Genomic DNA, 12,021 nt, shown 5'->3' on the forward strand with positions numbered 1-12,021 from the left:
TGTAACCACATGTCATTTCTAGTATAATATATTTGTCCAATGAATACCCGTTTAACATCTGCATTTCTTCTTTGTGTAGCAATTTTAATGGCCAGTAGTGTATGTTTGGTATTGGAGCTATGATACAACACAGAATAACTGCGCACAAATTCAATAAGTTATTTGTCATTCGTTTTTGTGACGATAAAGTAATGCACGACAACACAGCAACCTGACCGTGTGAGTGAAGTGGGAAAATACCGGTCGGAAGAGAGGCGGCGACCACGGTACACACTGGCACAGTGACGCCACGGGGGGTGTGTATACTGCCTCTTAAATTCCTGGAACAATACCTTCAAACATTGGCCGGTTACGGTGCTGTCGCGTCACTGACGTTTGTGTGAAGCGGCCTCAGTGTTCGCACTGACGGGACATAAACAGCAGAGCGGAAAGAACGCTCTGAATTCGTGACGTCAGATGTGCAGAACGAGCCTGAACTCGACCGCCGTTGCTCCGTAACTCGGACTATAGCAACGAGCAGAGCGTGAGGCGAGGAGCGCGACGTACTGGCGGTCTCGCGTTTATTCTCTGCTCAATATCAATCTACGCGAGACAGACCTAAACTTCTCACTGCTGCAAAGGTTCTGTACGTATCTGTTTACTGTTCGCAAGTATTCCGAGATCAGACCACTCGACTGGGGTACAGTGGTCGAAAACATGGTAAAAACATAAACATGACACATTACGAGGCCTAACCCTATGTAGGAGAACCGTTGGCACATAAATTAGCTTCCACTCATCTCGTAATCGATAAATACAGGTCCTGTACGGTTTTCAGGAGAATCTTATACCATTCATCCTGCAAAATAGTGAAATAGTCAGGCAACGTTGATGGAGGTGGACAGCGAAAGCGCTCCCTTCTCTCAAAACAAATCTCACACTTGATGTTGAGCAAAAGTTAATGATCAAGTTAAAAGATAATTTTTACAAATTCCACCTCTGACTTCAATACGCTTTCCAATTGTGTTGACATCATCATGCTTAGCTAGTCTACGATCGTCCTGCAGTTCTCATTTTGTCGCCTGGTTTTCACTTCTTCCCTCGTAGCTTTCCCCTTTCAGAAGGTGCAACATCTCGTTGCGTGTAGTCCCTCCATCGCCTCACGAAATTCTTTAGCGAAATACAGGGTGACTGAGGAACAACAGTGATTCATTCCATACAGTACGCCTCCGAGATTTTTCGTTTTCAGAGATGTATCTGTCAGAACTTAACCAAAACAAATACAGTTTGTTTCAAGCAAGGGCCAGTGGCTGAGTTCAAAGTCGATTTTCGAACATTTCCTTCAAGAAACGTGACGATTTCTGCCGATTCAATTTCCACAGATAATAAGATTGCACTATGAATCACCTGACGACTGGAATGTGCGCAGGTCCCGTCATAATGGAATGACGTACTTGCGGCCAAAAGAACCTTTTCCAAAAACGGTGTAAGGTCATTTTTAAGAAAATCAAGATCACGGGGCGATGTGAGATGATGTGGAACACAACAGGCTCAATGAACTAATTGTCTGTCAACTCACACCACACAATCACAGAGAAGCTTTCTTTTACTGACATAGTCATGCATGGAAGCAGCTTCATCGGTCAACAGTATGGATGATCAAAACTCATACGAAAATACGATTTTGGCGTACGTACGACATGCTTGAACCATCCAACAAATCACGATAACAGCAAAAATATTCAGTTTTGTGAACTGAACTACAATTTGAAATTCAAAATGAAAATGCCAGTCAATAAATAAACCCACACAGTGACAACATGCGAAATGAAAACCTTTCTGTGGAGTCATCTGTGTCTGCAATCAACGGCAACTGGACACGCATTAGATGGAAAGTTTTGTTCAAATATTTGTCTCTACTGCACCCAACCCGGTGAAACATTTACTATTCCTGAATCGACAGTCCACGGGTGTACTGCCATCTCAAAGTGTCCAACGGACGATCTGACACGTCGCCATCGTGAGGTGCGCTGGCAAACTGAGGGCCAGCGGCCCACTTGCAGCCCCTGCCATCACAAACCCTGACTTCCATTGTCTGCGCCAGCGGCCACGCGTCTATGTTGGCACCCAAGCAGTCCTAAGATTATAGCCGCAGTCTCGACTGATGAGATCGTTCCGGTTGTGCCACTCTACCGACGCCGTCCCAACATTTGGAAGTCTGTTCCAAGATCCTGGTACGTTCGTACTTTATCGCGTGACTCTCGGACAAGTAGTGCTCTGCGATCGCTGACTTGTTCGGACACGCCAGTCGAGTGTGCCTTTGGTGTTCTCAACAACGATATCCGACAGTGTGCACTGTCTGTTCAATATACGTCTTCCTACAATGACGTGGAATCTCGTATACTCCAGTCTTCCGCATACCGGGATCATCTTTGACGTGTCCCAGTAATGCTCGTGTTTTATTGGGCTGGCAAAATACAGTTTTTACTCGGCGCTTCTACAGTATGTGTCCGATTTTTACCGATAATTCACCACTGTACACTGCAAAGGCAGTGGGTGCCTCTTCCTCTGTGGCTTCTTCCGTCTTCATAGGTTGTCATTTTGGGTACCCGTATTTTCGAGCTTTTCCAGCTCCCAGGGGAGACTATCTGCGTCTAAAAATGGTTCAAATGGCTCTGAGCACTATGGGACTTAACGTCTGAGTCATCAGTCCCCTAGAACTTAGAACTACTTAAACCTAACCAACGTAAGGACATCAGACACATCCATGCCCGAGGCAGGATTCGAAACTGTGACCGTAGCGGTTGCACGGTTCCAGACTGTAGCGCCTAGAACCGCTACTTGTGTGTACTTGTGTTTATAGCACTCCATTCCTCTGCGACGGGTAGTGGAAGATCTGTGCATGCAAACACAGGCCAGGATGCGTTTTCTTCCATACACACCGTGGGCCGGGGTGTCATCACCTCCTCTCTTGAGCATGATGTCCAGGTATGGTAATCTTTCTTCTGCTTGGGTTCCCACAGTGAATTTGATGTTGGGATGTACTGAGTTCAAATTTGTAAGGAAGCCCAGGACTGTGTCCCTTCCATGGGGCCAAATGACGGACGTGTCATTCAGTAGCAGAAAAAAAACACGTGGGTTTCCATTTGGATGGCGCCAGGGTTTCCTACTCGAAGAATTCGATATACAAATTCGCGGCTACAGGCGAGAGTGGGGTGCACATTGCGACTCTTTCGTTTTGTTCAAGGTATTCTCCACTGCACAAAAAATACGTGGAAGGCAGGTCGTGCATGAAAAGGTCGGTGGTCTTCTCGTCAAATTTCTGACCAATAAGCTCTAGCGACGTATAAGTCGGCTGCGTGCCCTCAGCAGCTCAGTTCGTCAGCGCTCCTGACGATGGCGACATGTCTGATCACCTAAATATTGTGCCCGTTGGACGTTAGGAACCGGTAGAAGGCCCGTGGACTGTTAGATCAACAAATACGCCAGGAGAAACTGAAGAACCACATTCACTGTCCCTGTTCTCCACGAGACTCTATGTGACTTTTCGTTTCCGCCTGAAAAACTTCGTACTCACATTATTTCTTCCCCACACGCAGTTTGTGCTGACTCTGTAACTTTCAAACTGATCCAATATTTTGTTCTTAGTGGGTCAAATCGTTAGCGACGCAGAGTGCCGAATTCATGTTCCCACTCGCGATGTTCGCTCCCCCGCGTGCAGTTCGTGCCCAGCTTGGGCCGAGCCGGCGGCGGTTTTCGTGTAAGTCTCCAATTAATGTCTCCCTGACATGTTTCGTTAGTGCTGTGGATACTAGCGCCATGCACGAGTTACAGATAGCGTGAGTGAACTATGTGGGAACCGTACGTCTCCGACATCAATTACTCCGGTCTACCTACGTTCCTTATAAAATGTGGTCTGAGCTGTCAACTACATTTCATACCATGTGTTTCAAGACTACACTGGTTTTGCGGTTTGATTTGAAACTCTACAGGCACTATAAGTTTACATCCTGACACCAAACACTTTAATGTGTAAGTCTATCACTTGTCTACCTGACCCATGCGTCTGCAAAATTGATTCCACTCTTTGACAGTGGTTCATCTTGTCAGCCTGCATTGGAGGTTATCTCTTTATCAGAATCCAAATAAAACTCCACTGGGTGGCGATTGGTAGTTAAAAATTAAAGTTTTTCTCATTAATCTATTTATCCTGGCTCAAAACATGGATAGCACAAGTTGAAATTATCTGACGCCGAATAGACGTTGACAAATTTATTCTACACAGGAGTTGGGCTATGAACGTGCAGCTGTGATCGTGTGCCTAGACTGTGATTCTGTTTGCCCTAACAAGCCGGAGCAGCAATACTACGGCCCTTTTCCAATGTGAAGTGCTGTCTCGGGTTACGGTCGTGATGCAAGCGCCTGCAGCATAACGAAGTGGCGCCCGGCACGAAATATGCAAAGTAGCGGGCTGACGGTCTGTTGCATTTATCGCAATTACTCTCTGATGGAGACCTGAAATCTCTGCAAATTTCAGCGTGAGACTCCCATTCCCTTGTCTTATAATGGACCAATGTGACTCACTTATATGGCAGTGTGCACAAGGATATCAAACGTCAAGGCGGCGTTGACGATACACACGACGACGAGGCGTAGTGCTTCAATGCTGTTGCAGATAGGGCTCACAGCGGAATTCATTACGTAAGTGGCTGATAACGGACCACTAGATCGACCTTGGCCTAAAGAATTGTCCGTCATTACTGAGGTCCAAACTGTTGGTACTGCTAAAACTTCACCACAGGCTCCCCAAACAAAACCAATGTCTGAAAAAAGTCACCTTCAGGACGACTCATAACAAGGATAAAGACAAGTGTCTCCTCTCTAGACTGAAATCTGAATCAGAAGGCCAAGTTTTCCTGCTCTTCTCTTTCCTTCAAACTTCAGTAAACTCCACAAAAGTACTCACGCAACCACCCCACAAGATCTTCATGCCAATCGCAAGAATTAACAAGCTCCATGTCTACCCTCTACCTCGTCTTCTCTATCCTCCAGCCATTCCTAATCAAATTTATTAATATTCCTTTATTTTCTGGAGAAGCAGCCAACCCCTGACTTGTAATTTACCAAGCATGGAGGAGAAAACGTTACGCTCCTGACATGTTTTTTCCATGGCCTCTTCAGACAGCGTCTTTTGAGTTTCCGTTTGTGTCTAAAGTTAACAACATATTTATCACAGAGATCACTATTTGGACAGGGCGAACGTTACAGCATGTCCGACCAGGGTCCTCGGTTGAATTAAGAGTAGTGATTTTGTGTCCCAACAAAGACCATATCAGAGTCGTTGCGTTCCATCTTAAAATTTTTGCAAAAACCTGAGGCATCCCAAAAAATTTGGCAGGGAGTGGAATGACACCACCTGATGGCTCCCTCGATAGCATCCGGTTCAAGGTGAACATGGAAACTCGCGAATTTTTTGGCCGCTATCGCTTTACACAATGGGCATTTGCGAAACTGTCGAAATGCGTTGGCCATGCGATCTACTTCTCTCTTGCATCCCTGTCCCTGCTGTAGCCATAGGCGCCTGACAGGTAGATCTATGTAGGCACCTTTTTTGCCTCTTGGGCCGAAAGCGTCGTCTGCACACCGGTGCTAGAAATTATTGGGACCAGCATTCTGTCCCAGGTAACTGTTTTGAGATGTTCCTCTCCCTAGTATCTACATGTGGCTTCCAAGCCCCAAATGTCCACTGCAAGATTTAGTTTTAAATAACGTTATTGCCTGCTTGTTCTCAATTCCAAAAAATACTATTCGAAGGGCAGCCAGCATACATTAACAACGTAGATGCTCCCATCAGTAGAAAGTGGGTAGGTTACATGCACTAGGGGATTATTTAATGATCAAACCCACCCCTACCCGTAAATATAAATATAAAAATTACTTCAATAAAAATTTACTCACATAAAGAACTCCAGGTCGTGAAATTCGTTATTACTTTTAGCTGTCTTCATTCATTTATATTTTAGCTTAATATTGCCATCTTTAAAAAATTGGAAGTCCCAGGTAGTTATTATTTTATTAAATCTTTCTGGCAAAATAATTTTAAATTTACTATCAAGCACCATACAAATTTTCTCTCCATGTACAGTTTTTAAATATTCACAGCCTGTAAAGTAATAGAATTTATTTACTTCTAACTCACAATTTCTCGCATATCAAGCTTTTCCAGTAGATTATCCATTTATATAAAATAATAAATGATAATGTTAAAAGTTTTCACTCAAAATTCTTTGCTGAACATCATATATTATTCTTACCATACATGACTATGTAGCAATTGTATCTTTCAGAATTTTCTTATTAAAAGTGGTAACTAATTTCATTGCAGTTTTCTACGTGGCTAACACATTCACTCTCCTAGACATAGTTATCACACAGATAGGATAATTTTCAATAAAACTGAACAGATTTACATTGACATCACCATTCAATTGAATGACTCTCTTAAAATCAAGGATAGCATCATATGCTTTCAAATTGGTGGATCAAGATTTCATAATTCATGAGAAAAAATTCATTTCTTCCATCTTTCACATACATATTTTGTAATTTAACATGATTTAATAAAGAAGAATCAATTGGTTGATTATTTTTTGATTAGTTTGGAAAACAACGAAAATAAACTAAGGCATATCAAAGCCTGTACAGTTGTAATAATTAGTAATATCTAGTTGAAAATTTCTTTTTTCTTCTCATCTGGCTATTTCAACTGTTTATGGTTCAAAGAAAGAAATTTGAATTTTTCGATTTTTTAGTCTTTCTTCTAGTGAAGCTCTAGTGAATATTCTGGTTCATATTTTATGACTGCAACACGAATTTGTACAGATTCTACTACAGTTTTCCTCCTTTTGGAAGTGTATCTTTCATTTCAATTCCAGCATCGTTTTTATCAGCCCATCTACGTATTGCACCTCCAGCACTTGAGCTCCAAGTAAAAATTGCTGTTAGATCTCCTGCCCACATCACTTCTTTATAATCTCTGAAAAATTCACCAAACAAATCTAATGGAAAAGTACCTCGTTTTTCTTACTTTTTATCTTACCTTTATTAGGATATGACCTTCCATGGTTAACTCACTAGTTAGAGTCAAAGTCAATCACATAACGACAGATGAAGACATGAATGGACATTCCATTCTAGACAAAATATTGCTTCCTTTCTTTACAGTGATGATGTCGAACAACTTTGCCACATAGTTATTAATTAACTTTTTATTAGATTTTCCATCATATAATGGAAAATATGTACCATCAGCTCCTATAACACTAAAGCTCATGTACAACTGAGCATGATTAAGATGAACGCAATCATCTCCAATATTTACATTAATCTCTGTGTTCTTGTTGGGGAGATTTAATTATTTTTAGTCTTCTCATTCACTGGGAATGAGTAAAACTGATAAAACTCGATTTTGTTCATGATTTAATAAGGATAAAATTAATTAAGACTTTTCTAAAATAACTGTTTCATAAGCACCATTAAACTCGATAAAATTATCATTCTCATCAGTTACAGTAATTTCTATATCTTGAATGGGTTCAAAAATTGGAATATATGCAGAATGAAGTGGCTCATGACTTATTGGACTACCAAATTCTGCATTAGTCTTGAATGAAGAAGTAATATTAGTTTTTCTAAGAAAATAATCACTATGATTCACAAACATTCCATCACCTATATTAAATTTTATATTAATTAAATTGAATGGAATAATTTTAGGAATAGCTTTTTCGGTTTGCATCAATAATTTGATTTTTTATTCCTAGCACACTCCCAATATCATCTTCTTTCATTCCATATACAATTTTACATCACTTATGCTGTCTAGGTGGATGAATAGCGAACTAACAGTGTGTGTTGGTTAGTCTTCATGACTGCACGTGTTCTCCATGGAAATATGAGAAGATTCAAAATAGGCGTGTGTTTGCACTGGACTGTCATTCCCTCTTAATTAAAATGTCCAGTTGATTGCTTCTAAATATATCCCGTCTTTATGTGGTTGATAGGACATCGATTGTGATGAGCGTCACGTGCATCTAAATGGTGAAAGACAAGTGGAAGACACGTTTGCTGGTTCTCTAGACATGACAAACACCTTAATTGACCTTGTAAATTAGAAGGACGATTTGGAATCTATTATATCACTGACTTGGGTATTTGCAATTGGATCTACCAGTTCCCCCTAATTTTTTTTATAGTTTTCACGAAAAGATCTTCGTAGACGAAATAAGTTTCTAGTCATTCAGTGGTTTACAGCACCTCGCTGCACTTCGCTAAAGTTTCAGGTTTCTAGAGAAATAATTTCCAATCATTATCTTCGGAACTATATTGTGCAAGCGATACTTCTATGCAAGCGATATTGCTATGATATTATAGCAAACCATGTGAAAATACATGTGTTGTTGTAATCCCAGAGTATGGAGATGGATGTGGAAAGCATGGCAGAGAACAAGGAAGCAAGCAGGTCAGGGCCAGAAGGGGAAACAACCCAGCTTTTGTACAACAGTTCGGTTTCATGCTGAAATTTCAAGCTTTCCTCCACAGCAGCAGAGCAGTGTAATTGAGGCAGCGTCTTTCGCGGTAGTAGCCGTGTTTCGTGATCTGTAGATCACTTTTGCGGGGTTTAACTTTATGTCGGCTGCATCTTTTTTTTCGATATGTACAAAATAGTTTTGCCGTTGAAAGTCTCGTAATTCGTCCGTCTGCAGAAAAAGTATGGTGGGCAGTGCTCCCAAACCGACAGCACCAGCAGTTTGGAGGGTTTCACACCGAAAAATTCAAGCTTTCCTAGACAACAGCACAGCTGTGTAATTGAGAAAGTGTTTTTGACGATAATTTCCGTATTTTATGACCTGTAGAGCACTTTTCCGGGGTTTAACTGTCAGTGCACTACGATTGCTGTACGTTTTTTTTTTCTTTTTGATAAGTACAAAATAGTTTTTCCACTTAAAGTCTCGTTTATAGAAAATGGCGGACAGTGCTTCCACACTGGCAGCGGCAGCAGTTTTGCGAGTAAATTCAGCAAGAACCAATCACAATGCTCCACTCTCAAGATATCCTTTGTGCAGGGCGTAGGAGCTTCTACAGGCTGGTTCAAAAAAGAGGGGTGCAGGGTATCTACAGAAAGTTCTGTGACGTGTAAGAGTAACGTGATGTCTTCTTTGTTGGTGTGTTCAGAGACACGTCCAAGCACACCACCCACATCTGGCGGGATACCGTCTCTCAGCCACCTTTGTGCCTTTATAGCACCTCCAGACCAGCAGCTGCAGGACATCGAAAATTCACCGTAAATTCCAGCCATTTTTTCTCATCTGTAGGACAGTGCTTCGAATTCTGTTTGCGTAATTGTTCTGATTTTCCCGTCTGTACTCAGACAGTGCTTCGAGAAGTGAGAAAAATAGCGTCTCTGGCGCCAGCAGCAGCAAATATAAAACTAAGCCCACCCACCGTTTCAGAAAAGTGATAAATACGACAGCAGCTGCAGGACTCAGAAAGATTTCCCTCTTTCTGGCAGCTAAAACTTGAAAAGTGGTGAGCGTCCTGTTTAGAGTTACAGAAATATTTATTTACTTTCCCAGATATCATCGTTTTGGCGTCTTAAATCAGATATTGCAGCTGATATCGGTTTCGGGGTCTGTTTTCCAGAAAACGGTGTGAAATGTTTCATGGAGGTTTCACAAGTGTGGAGCGATCTTTTTAGAGTCCATGTTCGAGTAGTGTAGCAGGGTACATCGCAAAATTGATGCAAACTACTGTGCATCGATCTTTTTGAAAGTGCATTTAGAGACGTATTCAATTGCATTTAGTAACTCGTAAAGTATGGTCGAAGACAAGGGTAATTACCACAAAAGTGCCAATGGCTTCACAACTTGTCACGATCTTTTTCTTTTGAGTCCGTTCTCAAGCATGGCGGTGGTGGTATTTCTCGGAATAAAAGGTGTAATTGTTTAACTATTTTCGCCTCATCTGCAAAGCTCTCTCTCTCTCTCTCTCTTTCTCTCTTTGTGCAGTGGTCCATTTAGTTCCTGTGATAACCTCATATCTTCAACTTATGTATGTAACAACATTACGCAACACCTACTGTAATAACTACTGAAACAGTTCGTGTTCAAAGAGAGAAGGCACCCGTGCGCCGAGGACGGGAACGAGGAAGACGGTGGATTATGACGCGACCCTGCCGTAAGGCGGCAAGGAGACAACTGGTGCAGGTAGCCCAGCGCGTAACCTTTCTTCCAGTTGTGTGCGGCGACTCTGGGGTGAACGTCATGCCTCTTGCACTTCGGAAGACTGACTGACAGACTTTTATCGAATGATCTACGGTTACAGCGTATGCATATATCAGTATCAGTTGCGAAGTGTAACTTAGCCCATCTTCATTACTTCATGAAGCATATTCGTCTTCACCAAATGTCGCTGCTATCGACAATGTTATCAGACGTTAATATACTCCTTCTTCTCCAGAACGGACATCTCGTCCATTGGACACAGTAAAGAATAACATCTGTCCTCCCGGTCCAGCAGCTAGACACAGAGTGAGTCCTTCTCCTGCTATTTTTTCGCCAGGCCTCCTTCTTGGATTATGGGGGGATTATGGGGGAGGAGGGGGAGGACGATAGTGCTCTCCGGTGGTGGTGCTGTGAACTAGGTCAGTTGGACACCGGACCTCATGGTGAACACACTGGATGGATCTACTGCCCATGACAAAATTTTTAAATAAATAACACATACCTACGTCCATTCTATCTGGCACCCCAGCACAGACTGCGTCCTTTTCCCACCAATTTCTAGATGTAGGAGGGGAGCGGTGGTGGGAGGGGGGGATGATATGGGAGCTGCTTAGAATAGTGGAGGTAGCCAAATTGAGCTATTTTCTCGCCAAAATGTGAACTTCCGGCCAAGACGTCACTTCGTCGTGGCCACATCTGTGACCACCATCTTGGACCCGCCATTTTGGATAAACTGGCAACAATACAATGTGGGGCGACGCTGTCTTTCTCCTACTACTGTTGTGACTCAACAAATGTTGGTACATGAGGACACTCTCATTCGAGGTGATCAACAATCTCTATTTTCCTCTACAGTTTTTTACCCTCTGCAACACCGTCTAGTACCAAGGAAAGTATTCTCTGACGTCTTAACAGATGTCTTATCATCCTAGCACTTCTTCTTGACAGTGTTTCCCACATATTCTACATCTACATCTACATTTATACTCCGCAAGCCACCCAACGGTGTGTGGTGGAGGGCACTTTACGCGCCACTGTCAATACCTCCCTTTCCTGTTCCAGTCGCGTATGGAACGCGGGAAGAACGACTGCCGGAAAGACTCCGTGCGCGCTCGAATCTCTCTAATTTTACATTCGTGATCTCCTCGGGAGGTATAAGTAGCGGGAAGCAATACATTCGACACCTCATCCAGAAACGCACCCTCTCGAAACATGGACAGCAAGCTACACCGCGATGCAGAGCGCCTATCTTGCAGAGTCTGCCACTTTAGTTTGCTAAACATCTCCGTGACGCTATCACGCTTACCAAATAACACTGTGACGAAACGTGCCGCTCTTCTTTGGATCTTCTCTATCTCCTCTGTCAACCCGACCTGGCACGGATCCCACACTGATGAGCAATACTCAAGTATAGGTCGAACGAGTGTTTTGTAAGCCACCTCCTTTGTTGATGATCTACATTTTCTAAGGACTCTCCCAATGAATCTCAACCTGGTACCCGCCTTACCAACAATTAATTTTATATGATCATTCAAATGGTTCAAATGGCTCTAAGCACTATGGGACTTAACATCTGAGGTCATCAGTTCCTTAGAACTTAGAACTACTTAAACCTAACTAACCTAAGGACATAACACACATCCATGCCCGAGGCAGGATTCGAACCTGCGACCGTAGCGGTCGCGTGGTTCCAGACTGAAGCGCCTAGAACCGCTCGGCCACACGCGCCGGCTATGATCATTCCACTCCAAATCGTTCC

The sequence above is a fragment of the Schistocerca piceifrons genome, chromosome 8, assembly GCF_021461385.2.
Source record: "Schistocerca piceifrons isolate TAMUIC-IGC-003096 chromosome 8, iqSchPice1.1, whole genome shotgun sequence".
NCBI classification, from domain to species: Eukaryota; Metazoa; Arthropoda; class Insecta; order Orthoptera; family Acrididae; genus Schistocerca; species Schistocerca piceifrons.